Source organism: Amblyomma mixtum, chromosome 6 (genome assembly GCF_055824585.1).
Source record: "Amblyomma mixtum isolate Tamu chromosome 6, ASM5582458v1, whole genome shotgun sequence".
NCBI lineage: Eukaryota > Metazoa > Arthropoda > Arachnida > Ixodida > Ixodidae > Amblyomma > Amblyomma mixtum.
In genome coordinates, this window is record NC_143017.1 from 21023738 (window position 1) to 21037277 (window position 13540).

The 13540-nt window shown below is 61.2% G+C and overlaps 2 pseudogenes; both read right to left on the reverse strand.

Moving 5' to 3' along the window:
* Positions 1 to 24: 24 nt before the first annotated feature.
* Positions 25 to 8185, reverse strand: LOC149338391 (uncharacterized; annotated as a pseudogene).
* Positions 8186 to 11873: 3688 nt separating this feature from the next.
* On the reverse strand, positions 11874 to 13540 carry LOC149338392 (uncharacterized; annotated as a pseudogene).

A 13540-nucleotide genomic window follows, 5' to 3' on the forward strand; every position in this document is an offset into this window, starting at 1 on the left:
GTCGCTGTCATCAGCCGCCGAGGACTAGCAGTAGCTGTCCAAGCCCCTGTCCTCCAGGAAGGTAAGGAGGGACCCAAGGGCCTTGCTGGTGTTGGGTCCGGACGCGAAGAGCAGGGCACTTGCCGTGTCAGCTGGGAGACCCATTGCCCGGTAGCCAGCTGAGAGCCTAGCCTGTTGTGCGGCCAGGGCAGGACAACTGCACAGGAGGTGTTCTATTGTCTCCTCCAGGTGACCACAGCGGGGGCAGTCTGCACAGGTAGCCAGGCCCTTGCGGAAGAGCCTTGCCCCGGTCCAGGCGCAGCCCACACGGAGCCGGAGCAGGAGGGACCTCTCCCGTCTTGCAAGCCCCTTGTCCGGCAGGAGCGGGGGGGGGGGGGGTGTCCCTTGGGCAACCCTGGTGTCGGGGTGTTCCAGAAGGAGTAGCCGCTCCGTGATGGAGCGGGCAGCGTCCAGGGGGACGACCGAGGTACAGCAGGGCGTGGAGGCCTCGTGGGCTGCCTTGGCCAGGGCATCGGCAGCCTCGTATGCCCTGAACTCCCACATGGCTGGGGACCCAGGCCAGGGAGATGGAGCAGCCGCGGGAGCAGAGGGTGTTAAGCCGCGCCGCCAGCTTGCGGACAATGGGGAGTCGGCACCGGGGCTCCTGCAGGAGCTGGAGGGCCACCCTGGAGTCGGACAAGATGGCCACAGACTGTACAGCAGGCCGTGCATCCAGGATGTCCGCCGCCAGGTGCAGGGCTGCCAGCTCGGCTGTGGTGAAGCTGGCCACGAAGGGGAGTCTCGCCTGCCTTGTTTCGCCCAGGGCAGGTGAGATGCAGGCAGCCGCTGCAGATGGGCAGGCCCCCTTCAGGACGGAGACGTCCGTGAACAACTGTGTGCAGCCAGCCAGGTCCTCCTCCATGGTTTCCGCTGCCTCCTGACGGAGAACGACCGCAGGTGTCTGGCGCTTGGGCCTGGCCCCTCGTGCTGGCAGGAGGACCCGGAACTGATGTCCCTGGTCAGGCCGTGGAGGGGTAGGTAGATGCTCTGTCTGCCCTCCCACCAGTTGTTCGAAGGCAATGGCGGTCTTCCCCATGCGTGAGTGGGGGCAGCTGAGGAGGCGTTCCAGGAGGGGACGTCCGTCTGGGGCAAGGTGGAGCCGCCCCACGTGGCGGAGTGCTGCCCTCTGGGCCTGGAGCTCCATGGGCCATACCCCGGCCTCTGCCAGCGTCGCAGGGACCTGGGAACCCCGTGGGAGGCCGAGGCACAGGCGGATGGCGGCCCTCTGGCAGCGTTCAATGGTCAGCTGCTGCCGGGTGGTGAGCTGGATGAGGGGGAGGGCGTAAAGAAATTGCGCCCCTGCCATGGCCTGGTGGAACTGAAGGCCCATGCTTGGGGTGATGCCTCTCCCACCCGCCAGGAGCCTCCGGATGGCGCCACGGACCCGGGATGCCTGCCTCGTGAATGCCTTGACCGCAGGTTGCCACGTGAGGTGGCGGTCAATGAGCAGGCCCAGGTAACGGCAGGAGTGCCGCCACGGTAGTTCCCGTCCCGCAATGCTCAGGGCTGTCTTGCCTGGGCGTGCTCCTGGGCGGGTATTGAGCAGCATGGCCTCGGTCTTGGTGGCGGAGAGCCGCAGGCCCACCCGTTCCAGGTAGGAGCTCACCCTGGTGATGGCCCGCTGCACATTCCGGATGACTTGTACCCGCTGGCGCCGTGGCCCGTAGCACCAGAGGGCAAGGTCGTCCGCATAGATGGCGATGCGGACAGGGAGGGACAGACCCTCCGGAAGGCAGCGGGGAAGCTCTGCCATCGCCAGGTTGAAGAGCATGGGGCTCAGCACGCTGCCCTGGGGAACTCCTCTCGTGAGCGGCTGGGGTGCGCTGGTGGCTCCTCCCACCCGGATGCAGCTGGAGCGGTCGCAGAGGAAGCCTCGGACGTACTCCCGGAGGTTGCCGGACACGCCAAGGCAGTCGACAGCCTCTAGGATTGCCTCGTGCGTGACGTTGTCGAACGCGCCCTGCACATCCAGGAGTGCAAGGCAGACCACCCGGCAGGAGTGACGCGCCTCCTCGAGGCTGGAGGTGATGTCGGCAATGGCATCTGCCGTGCAGCGATGCCTTCGGAACCCCGACTGCTGCTTGGGCAGGTAGCCCGTGGCTCTGGTGATCCACTCCAGCCTTGCCAGGGCCATGGACTCCAGGAGCTTCCCCGGGGCTGAGGTCAGGGAGACAGGCCGGTAAGATTTCAGGTCCGTTGGCGGCCTACCGTCCTTGAGCACTGGGACGACCAGTGCCTTGCACCAGGCCTCCGGTAGGCATCCCGTTGTCCAGACCTCGTTGAAGGTCTGGAGAAGTCTGGCCTGCATGACATCATCCAGATTCCGCAACATCTGGTACGTGATGCCGTCAGGACCGGTGGCACTGCGGCGCTTTGTGTGCTGCAGGGCAGTGGTGAGCTCCGCCCTCGTAAAAGGGGTGGAGCAGGTGGCCTCGATGTCCGCTGCCTGGCATCCACCTGCACCCTGGTCCGCCTGGGGTATTGCCCAGATGGAGGGGGTTCCCGTGGGAGGAGGGCCTCTGCCAGCTTGTCAGCCAGCTGCTGGTAGGTGAGTCTCCCTGCCACTGCGATGGCCAGGTAGGGCGCGCGTTGTACGGCAGGCTCCAGGAGTGCCCGAAAGAGGCGCCAGGCTCTTGCACTGCCCCTCGCAGCCACCAAGGAGGCGCATATCCCCTCCCAGGATTCTCTGCGGCGCCGGTTGTGGGTCCGACGACAGGTCGCATCAAGGCGGTTGTGTGCCGTCCAGTCCTCCGGCCTGTCCGTACGGAGGGCCCTGCGCTCCGCCTGCCGACGTTGAGCCCTCAGCTGGAGGAGTTGAAGATCTGGAACAGGCTGGTTGGGCGGTGTGGTGTGCCGCCGGCTAGTGTAACAGCCGGGCGCCAAGTAATGTGAAAGAGCGGACGCGCCCTCCTCTCCCGGCGCCCGTCGGAGGGCGAGCCCCCTGCTCGCCCGTCCCTTTCTAAAATAAATGCTTTTCTGTTCTCAGCCACCCGTCTGAAGGGTCGTTCTTCTCCGAGCTCGTCGAACACTCACGACATGGTGTCAGAAGTGGGATCAGGGCTTCGTTAAAGAGATTCTCGCCGTCCTCAGCGGTCGGAAGGAACCGTGATGGCAGAAGCAACTGCGAGTTCGGGCTTTGCGCTGAAGCCGCCCACAGCTTTCACTTTCGACCGAGCGTCGGAATGGCCAGCCTGGATTCTCGAGTTCGAGGACTACCGCTACGCATCCGGTCTCAACAGGCAAGATCAGGAGACGCAGGTGCGGACTCTGCTCTACGTGATGGGCCGCCAAGCCAGACAAATCTTCAGCACGTTTTCGCTCTCCGCGGAAGACGCAAAGAACTACGACCTCGTCAAGGAGAAGTTCGATTCGCACTTCGTTCAGACAAAGAACGTTGTCTACGAATCAGCGTGCTTCAACCGGCGTGAACAGGAGCCCACAGAGACGGTTGACCAATACGTCACTGTGCTGTACAACATGGCGGACAGGTGCGATTACGGTGAACTGCGGGATCGACTCATCCGCGACCGTTTTGTCTTGGGCCTCCGTGATAAAAGGCTGTCAGAAGCGTTGCAGCTGGATGCCGACCTCACCCTCGTCAAAGCTCTCTCCAAGGCTCGACAGAAGGAAACAGTGCATCATCAACAGCAGCTACTTCAACTTCAAGCCGCGGAGGGAAGCCCATCGGTCAAGACGGAAGGCATTGCTTTGGATGCTGTTGCCCGCGCAAAGCACAAGGGAAAAAATCGCACGCGACCGGCCAGTTTCGCAAAGACGACCAGCCAGTCTTGCAGCTACTGCGGGGGAACGCCTCACCCTCGTCCTTCGTGTCCGGCTAAATCCGAAAAGTGCTCAAGATGCAAAAGTAAGGGACATTACGCTCGCGTCTGCAGAAAGTTTCCCTGTAAAGAAGTCTCAACACTCGAGCAGGAAACCTCAGCACTTTTTCTCGGCGCTGTCCATCAACCAGCCACTGCTCAGAACGACATCAGGCTCGTCGAAGTCGGCATTAACGGATTTCCATTGGTTGCCAAGATTGACACAGGGGCTCAAGTCTCCGTTGTGCCTGCAAATTTTGCCGCAGTTCCCAGAGATCTCCATCCGGTAAAAGAAACTTTGGCAGGACCGACGGGGAAAGCGCTTCAAGTTGTCGGAAAATTTGGCGCAACTATCAAATGGAAGACGCGAAGATCCGACCAAGTCATCTACGTCGTTCAACATCTTAAGCACCCGCTCCTTGGATTACCTGCCATAGAGGCTTTGGGCTTGGTGAAGTTCCTGTGCGCAACCGAACGCATTGAGGAGCGTTACTCCCAACTTTTCTGCGGACTAGGTCAGTTGCCGGGCGAGTACACCATTCGTCTCGAGCCGACAGCCGTGCCGTACTCCGTGACTGTAGCGAGGCGCATTCCTGTACCGCTACGAAAAGCAGTGGAGCAGGAAATACTCAAGATGAGGGAGCAAGGGGTTATTCGTCCTGTTGAAGGCCCTACGGACTGGTGTGCCGGAATCGTTCCCGTTGTGAAGCCGTCAGGAGGAGTCCGAATCTGCGTGGATTTCACTCGCCTCAATTCATCGGTCCTCAGAGAAAGGTTTCCTCTTCCGTCAGTGGAACAGTCACTTGCACTGCTAGGTGAGGCGACAGTATTTTCTCGACTTGATGCCAACTCGGGATTTCACCAAATTCCTCTTTCTCCGGCATGCCAAGAGCTGACTACTTTTATCACGCCGATAGGGCGGTTCTGTTTCACCAGACTTCCCTTCGGTATCACGTCAGCGCCGGAATACTTTCAAAAACGCATGTCCGAAACTCTCAGTGGACTGACTGGAGTAGTCAATCTCATGGACGATATTCTAGTTTTTGGCCGCGACCAAGCGGAGCATGACAAGAACCTAGACGCGACGCTAAAGCAACTCGCTTCATCGGGATTCACCCTCAACCGCACAAAATGTCTTTTCAGTGTTAACGAGGTGACCTTCCTGGGATGCGTCATAAACCGCCGAGGTATCCGTCCCGACCCTAAAAAAGTTGAGGCAGTCAAGTCACTTCCTCCGCCAAAAGACGTCGCCGGAGTCCGGAGGATCTTGGGAATGGTGAATCATTTGGCAAGGTTTCTGCCATGTCTGGCCGAGAAAACCGCACCGCTTCGAGACCTCCTCAAAAAGACATCAGAGTGGACCTGGGGGCCTGCTCAGGAAGTAGCGTTCATGAGCATCAAAGACCTCCTGTGTTCAGAGAAGTGCTTAGCCAAGTATCATCCAGACTACCCTACAACACTGTCAGCGGATGCATCAGCCCATGGTTTGGGTGCAGTCCTGCTACAAACGCAGCCAGATGGATGTGAACGCCCAGTTGCATACGCCTCGAGATCCCTAACAACGGCAGAAACGCGCTATGCTCAGGTTGAAAAGGAAGCCTTGGCACTGACATGGGCAGCCGAACGCTTTGAAGAATACATCCGTGGACTCACGGCAACATTCCAGACTGACCATCAGCCTTTGATCACCCTTCTGGGAAAGTCCTCTCTGGATTTGCTGCCGCCACGTATTCAACGCTTCCGCATGCGCCTGATGCGCTTCACCTATACGATGCAGTATGTGCCAGGGAAAAGCCTTGCAACGGCCGACACTTTGTCCAGGGCACCCGTAACCAGCGACCTGGTAGCAGGAATGCTCACCTGCGACGAAGTCAGTGCCTACGTAAAGGGAGCTGTCATCGGACTTCAAAGTTCCGCCTTCGATCCGATCAAGAAAGCACAAAACGAAGACGAAATCTGCCAGCATCTTCGGTGGTACTGCGTGCATGGATGGCCGGAAAAACGCAAAGTTCCCGCTGCTTTGTCACCATTCTGGCAACACCAAGCAAGTCTATCCCAAAACGATGGCTACTTGCTATATGGAACACGCTTGGTTATTCCTCAACATATGAGAGGAGAAATTCTCGCCCGCCTACACGAGGGGCATCAAGGAATCGAGCGCTGCAGAGCCAGAGCCAGGCAGTCTGTGTGGTGGCCGGGGTTATCCAGTGAACTCCGCCAAGTCGTCTCTAACTGTCAAATCTGCGCTAAAACGCGTCAGCAAAATGCTGAGCCACTCCTGCCAACATCAATTCCCGAGCTGCCTTGGAACATGGTGGGCATAGATCTCTTTCAACTTCGTGGCAAGCCGTACCTCATCTGTGTGGACTACCACTCTCGGTACCCGGAGATAGCGCTTCTAGCTTCCACAACAGCAGACGCAGTTATAAACCACCTCAAGAGCTTTTTCGCTCGTCATGGAATTCCCGTGACTGTGGTTTCCGACAACGGCCCTCAGTTTTCGTGCTCGGAGTTTGCGAAATTCGCGAAGACGTACGGTTTTACCCACATCACGAGCAGCCCCTTACATCCGCAAGCCAACGGGGAAGCAGAGCGAGCGGTGCAAACAGTAAAACGCCTGCTGAAGAAGGCTGAAGATCCTTATCTTGCGTTGCTGGCCTACAGAGACACGCCGGGACCAACAGGCTTCAGCCCTTCGAAACTGCTCATGGGACGACGGCTGCGCACACGTGTTCCGACATTTCCCGCTCTCTTCGCACAGCGGGGTAGCGAGAGCAAGCAGGCAGCCGCAAAGGATCGCGAAACCAAGGAGCAACAGAGGCGAAATTTCAACTCGCGACACGCCGCCAGAGAGCTGCCGGTACTCCCGCCCAAGACCCAAGTTTGGGTGAGAGACTTCGACTGCGAGGGGGAAATAGTAGAGCAAGCCGGGACCCCACGGTCATACTGGGTAAAGACAAGCCGCGGGACCGTGCGCCGCAATCGGCGGATGCTGGTTTCCTGGAAGCCATCGCAGAGTCGAACGACGCCGCCTCCTTCTCCCGCTTTCCTGGACTACGACGATGAAGACTGGCTATTAACACCAAGAGCGTCGCCGACAGAGGACGACGGGGGAGCTCGACCGCAGCGCGGCAGTAACTCACCGCCCGAGACATCACACTGCACTCAAGCTGCGGCTGCAAGGGCGCCAGTTGCCGTGACTCGCTCCGGGCGTAGTGTCTTTGTGCCGGACCGTTTCGGGGGCATCGCCGTGGTATCGGCTAACGGAGGGGGATGTGGTGTGCCGCCGGCTAGTGTAACAGCCGGGCGCCAAGTAATGTGAAAGAGCGGACGCGCCCTCCTCTCCCGGCGCCCGTCGGAGGGCGAGCCCCCTGCTCGCCCGTCCCTTTCTAAAATAAATGCTTTTCTGTTCTCAGCCACCCGTCTGAAGGGTCGTTCTTCTCCGAGCTCGTCGAACACTCACGACAGGCGGGACCTCGCAGCAGATGGTGGCTGCCTCAGCACAACGCGCCACGTGCGCGAGGATGTCGTCCTGCTGCTGGAAGTTGCGGAGGAGGTCCCTGAACTTGTCCCAGTGGACCACCCTGCATTGCCGTCCGTCCACTCTCTTCCCCGGTTTTGGCGCCAGAGTGATGGGGTAGTGGTCCGAACCCCACGTGTCTGGAGAGGGATGCCATCCATAAACACAGCGCGTAGACCCAATTGATAGATCTATGCACGTTCGGACGCCCCCTCTACGGACAAACGTGGGGACCCCAGTGTTCAGAACATGGAGCCCTGTGCCACGGAGAGCCGCAACTAGATCACGGCCGCGGCGGTCTGCCCTGCGGGATCCCCACCGCGGATGTGCCGCGTTGAAGTCCCCGCAGAGCAGGCAGTCGCCGCCATGAGACCGACCAGCTGCGGCAAGGATTCGGCCTCCCAAGGGGTCTTGGGACGCACATATACACTTGCCACAGCTGTGTCAACTCGACCCAGCCTCACCCTCACACAGACGAGCTCCATTGGGGCCACTACCGCATCACTCACCAGAATCTCTGCCTGGGCCAGGGTCCGGCGGACGAAGATGGCTGCCCGGGATGGTCCCGGGGGGTGGTCCTCCACCAGGCATGGGTCAGCCGTGCAGGTAGGCAGGATGTTTTGCTGCCATAGCCCATGAAGCCTGGTAGATGGAGCTTGTCCCTTGGCAGGTACACCTCCTGGAGCGCCAGGACATCATACTCCTCCAGCAGGAGACGGTTATTGAGCTCAGCGAGGCGGGGGCGGAGCGCTCGGCAGTTCCATTGGAGGACCCGTGGCCTGGGGGTCATCCTTGGGGAACTACCCATGATGGTTCTGCGGTTGCTGCAGCCCCTGAGCCAAGCTGGGTGGTTGCAGGGGGACTGCCGGGAGCAGCCTCGTGAGTGCCTGGAGAGTGGCTGCCAGGGTCTTAGTGAGCTCCTCCAGTTGGCTGCTCAGTGCGGATGGACTGCTCTGGGGAGGAGAGGATGGGCAGGCAGCGGGCTCTGCTGGCGCGGGAATGGAAGGGGCCGCCCCTGGTGGCGTGGAGGTGAGGGCCTGGGCATAGGTCCGTTGTTCTGGATCGGCCCGGATCTGTGCTCGAATAGCCCTCCGTGAGACAGGCTCTCGAGAGGCCGCCACGGCCACGGCGACCTGCCTTTCCTCCTGCCAGCGGGGACAGGAGGGGTAGTTGGCAGGGTGGTGGCCTCCACAGTTGGTACAGCGGGGCTCCGTAGCGCTGCATCGATCCGTGGAATGTGGTTTGCCACACCGCCTGCATCGTGGCGTCTCCCGGCAGCTGGCCGTCACGTGGTCCAGGCGGCCGCATCGGCCACACTGGATGGGCCGTGGTCGTGCGGGACGGACAGGTAGCCGCAACTTGTAGAGGGCCACGTGGGGAGGCGGGACCGGAGCATCAAACCGGATGTGGAGGGTCGTGCCTTGTCCCCTGTGGACTGCCAGGATGGGTGTTGGGGCCTCCAGGGCAGCCGGCAGCTCCTCGTCTGGTATGTCCGCGGGCACCCCATGGACGAAGCCGAAGGACGTTGTAGAGGGCTAGCATGCGCCATGGGTGTTTATTCCCCCCCTCCCCCCTCCTTTCTTCGCGGCTAAGGAAGGGGGGCTTCGTCGTTGAGCGGGCCCCAGGGAGATATGTGGATGCGCGCGGTCTCATTAGGAGCGCCCATCTTTCTGTCGCCTTTGGTGTCGCCGCTGCAGAACCCGGAGAGCCCCCGGCGGGGGGGGGGGGGTGGGGCTGCGAGGAGAGCGCATAGCGGGCAGCAGCCGGCAGCAAAGCGGGCTCACCCAAGCCTCCCATTGTCCCCTTTTGGGGAAGGACGCGCGTTCCTCGCCGGGGCCGCTGTGTGCCAGTGCACAAAGAACCAAGAGCAAAAAAAGGTTAAGCCGCCGTTTCATCTTACGCCGACAGCTCACCGCGGCGTCACAAACACCACTTGCGGTCCAATTAAGTTTCGGACGCTTCGTTCGGAGGTTCGACCGCTTTTCTTTTGAGAAGAGAACACTGCCGAACGAGGCGGGGTCCGGTGCGTCCGGATGAATGGGAGCTGTGGGCTGCGGTGCAGCTGGCTGGCGTCCGGGATAGCCCCGAGGCTCGACGACAACGCGGGCTCAAGAAACGGGCCGCACAGGACGAGCACTGACACCTGCTTAATTGAGGACAGTGGCGGCCGCTTGACTTATGTCGCCGCCCCGACCCCGGAGGACAACTGGTGGCTTCGGCAGTCCATTGTGATCCGACTCTTATCGGAAAGTGGATCTGCGCTCCCGGGCGATGTTTGCGACAGTCGCAGCTGGGTTGGGGCCGACAATTGCCCTAGTGCCGGGAAGCGTCAAGGTCACGGGGACTGGGGAGACAAACCTACCCGTGGCAGTGTTTTGACATGTTGTTATGTGTTTTGCTTTTTCTTTCCATAGGGGAGAGAGTTTGTTTACTACGGTGGAAGTGTGGGGCGGGGCACGTAACCCGGGGGGCCAATCCGTATGTGTATGAATTCTCGGAATGTACGGTGGTTTAAGGGAAAATAATGCCCTTTTTACAATATGTACATTTGAGAGAGAGTTGTGTGCCTTAAGGAAGTTGGAGGGCGGACCACGCGGCTAAAAACCAATCGTGTTAAGGGTTTGACACGATTGGATGGTGATGAATGTGGGCCGGGCCCATGTGTCTTTAAAACTGGGTCCCGGAGCCCGGAAGAGAGGTTCTGGGCTACGGAGATAGATGTAACGCATCTTCGGCTATGCCGAGTAGGGGCCTCCCCTAAATGTTAGCTAATTCCATGTTGTTGTGGTGCTCACTGCTCAACTTGTATATATATTTAAACTATTGTATATAAAGCTTCAGGTTATATCCCCTGCAAGTTCTCTGTTGTTTGCAAGTATCATCTCCTATAGACCTTCAGCCTTCAAGTAATAACAAGCCGTCTCCGACGGGGCACCCCTGGTGCAGAAGAAAGAAGAGAAAAAGAACCTATTCGCTTCTTTTGGTAGAAGAAAGAGAAGGCGAAACTTTACTGACATGTTTTTGTCCGCCGCCTTGCGGGCCCGGACCTCGATGCCTGCCAGGGAGGACTTTTGGAGGAGCTCGGCCAAGCACTCTGGGGAGCCCGCGTCCACGGCGACAATGTTGCGTCGCTCATTTACACGGACTGAGACGACCCCAGAGTGCGCACTTGCCTCCTGTGCTATGGCGAAGCGGCATTGGCCCGCAAAGGCACCCTTGAATGCCCGGAGCCGGAAGAGCACCGTGCCCGTGATGTTGGCATGATGCTCGGGCTGTAGCTGCAGGCGGCGTGGTCCACGGCGTTTTTTCTTGGTCTGCTGTAGCCTCCACGGCCCCTCTTGGTCTCCCTGGTGAGTGGCAGGGTGGGGGTCTTGTTGCCCTGTGAGGGTGGTGGCCAGGGAAGGCTTTAGTGGGGAAGCCCCCACTAGTGGGCAGGTGATGTCTTGCCCCACGTTGACAGGAGCCTCCTTCCTGACTGCTGGCGGGTTGGAGGCCTGGGAGGAGGAGGCTGTTGCAGGAAGATCCACCAAGGGCCCCGACGAGGAGGGGGGGGTCAGGGCAGTGGTGGGCTCCTCCTGAGCCTTCAGAGCTTGCTGTGCGGGATCCGGGGATGGTGTGTGGCTGGGTGCCACTGTCCCCTTTAGTGGAGGGGGGCGGGCAGCACCCTTTCTTCCCTTGCCTTTCTTGCAGGGTGGCTGGGCAGCAGGCCTGGCATCCTTCAGGAAGTCAGCTGCCCTCGAGCGCTGGCGGGTGACCGCTGGTGAAAAGGCAGCCTCTTTGGTTGGTGGGGAGGGGCTGCGGGGCCTGGGCACCTTGAGGGAGGAGGCCGCTTCCAATAGCCGCTGCTTCTGGCGATGCGCAGCAAGAAGGAAGTGGGCGCTGTTCTCCAGGTGCCGCAGGAAGGTCTCGGGGTCGCAACATACACTGGAGCTGCGACGGGGGGTGCCGCGCGTGGCGTCCATGGCAGCGCGAGCACGTTGCGGGCAGCGGGAGAGAGCCCGGCCGCCGGCGCGACCTGCCTCTCTGGAGGCTGGGGGGCGACTGTCGAGCAGGCGCGAGGAGGAATTTTCCGGGAGGGCGGGGCTTCGGCGAGCAGCACAGGGAGCGCGGGGATTCGCCGGCGCGCCAGCCAATAGCGGCGCGCGAGGGTAGAAGGAGCGCGCCCTCCCCTAGATGGGCGAGGAGGGTCGCTGCTCAGGCGAGAGGGCTCGGACAGGCGAAGCGCGGGCGACCCGAAGGAGCAGTCGAACGCGCGGCCGCTCACTTCCGCAGCTGAGAGAGAACTCCCCCCCAGCTTGTGAACATAGTAGTAGTAGTAAGTGCATGAAGCAAGAGGAAAGGAAACTGGCACGGGCCTGTGACTGGCGAGTTATCGCCACCACCACTGCCGGCGTGCAGATAGGGAGGAGGATAGGTAGAGGGGTTAAGAAAGAAGTAAAGGGAAGGGAAAGAGGAGCGTCTTTAGAGGCGCCGTCGCTGTCATCAGCCGCCGAGGACTAGCAGTAGCTGTCCAAGCCCCTGTCCTCCAGGAAGGTAAGGAGGGACCGAAGGGCCTTGCTGGTGTTGGGTCCGGACGGGAAGAGCAGGGCACTTGCCGTGTCAGCTGGGAGACCCATTGCCCGGTAGCCAGCTGAGAGCCTAGCCTGTTGTGCGGCCAGGGCAGGACAACTGCACAGGTGTTCTATTGTCTCCTCCAGGTGACCACAGCGGGGGCAGTCTGCACAGGTAGCCAGGCCCTTGCGGAAGAGCCTTGCACCGGTCCATGCGCAGCCCACACGGAGCAGGAGGGACCTCTCCCGTCTTGCAAGCCCCTTGTCCGGCAGGAGCGAGGGGGGTGTCCCTTGGGCAACCCTGGTGTCGGGGTGTTCTAGAAGGAGTAGCCGCTCCGTGATGGAGCGGGCAGCGTCCAGGGGGACGACTTAGGTGCAGCAGGGCGAGGAGGCCTCGTGGGCTGCCTTGGCCAGGGCATCGGCAGCCTCGTTACCCTGAACTCCCACATGGCTGGGGACCCAGGCCAGGGAGATGGAGCAGCCGCGGGAGCAGAGGGTGTTAAGCCGCGCCGCCAGCTTGCAGACAATGGGGAGTCGGCACCGGGGCTCCTGCAGGAGCTGGAGGGCCACCCTGGAGTCGGACAAGATGGCCACAGACTGTACAGCAGGCCGTGCATCCAGGATGTCCGCCGCCAGGTGCAGGGCTGCCAGCTCGGCTGTGGTGGAGCTGGCCACGAAGGGAGTCTCGCCTGCCTTGTTTCGCCCAGGGCAGGTGAGATGCAGGCAGCCGCTGCAGATGGGCAGGCCCCCTTCAGGACGGAGCCGTCCGTGAACAACTGTGTGCAGCCAGCCAGGTCCTCCTCCATGGTTTCCGCTGCCTCCTCACGGAGGCCGACCGCAGGTGTCTGGCGCTTGGGCCTGGCCCCTCGTGCTGGCAGGAGGACCCGGAACTGATGTCCCTGGTCAGGCCGTGGAGGGGTAGGTAGATGCTCTCTCTGCCCTCCCACCAGTTGTTCGAAGGCAATGGCGGTCTTCCCCATGCGTGAGTGGGGGCAGCTGAGGAGGCGTTCCAGGAGGGGACGTCCGTCTGGGGCAAGGTGGAGCCGCCCCACGTGGCGGAGTGCTCCCTCTGGGCCTGGAGCTCCATGGGCCATACCCCGGCCTCTGCCAGTGTCTCAGGGACCTGGGAACCCCGTGAGGCGGATGGCGGCCCTCTGGCAGCGTTCAATGGTCAGCTGCTGCCTGGTGGTGAGCTGGATGAGGGGGAGGGCGTAAAGGAATTGCGCCCCTGCCATGGCCTGGTGGAACTGAAGGCCCATGCTTGGGGTGATGCCTCTCCCACCCGCCAGGAGCCTCCGGATGGCGCCACGGACCCGGGATGCCTGCCTCGTGAATGCCTTGACCGCAGGTTGCCACGTGAGGTGGCGGTCAATGAGCAGGCCCAGGTAACGGCAGGAGTGCCGCCACGGTAGTTCCCGTCCCGCAATGCTCAGGGCTGTCTTCCCTGGGCGTGCTCCTGGGCGGGTGTTGAGCAGCATGGCCTCGGTCTTGGTGGCGGAGAGCCGCAGGCCCACCCGTTCCAGGTAGGAGCTCACCCTGGTGATGGCCCGCTGCACATTCCGGATGACCTGTACCCGCTGGCGCCGTGGCCCGTAGCACCAGAGGGCAAGGTC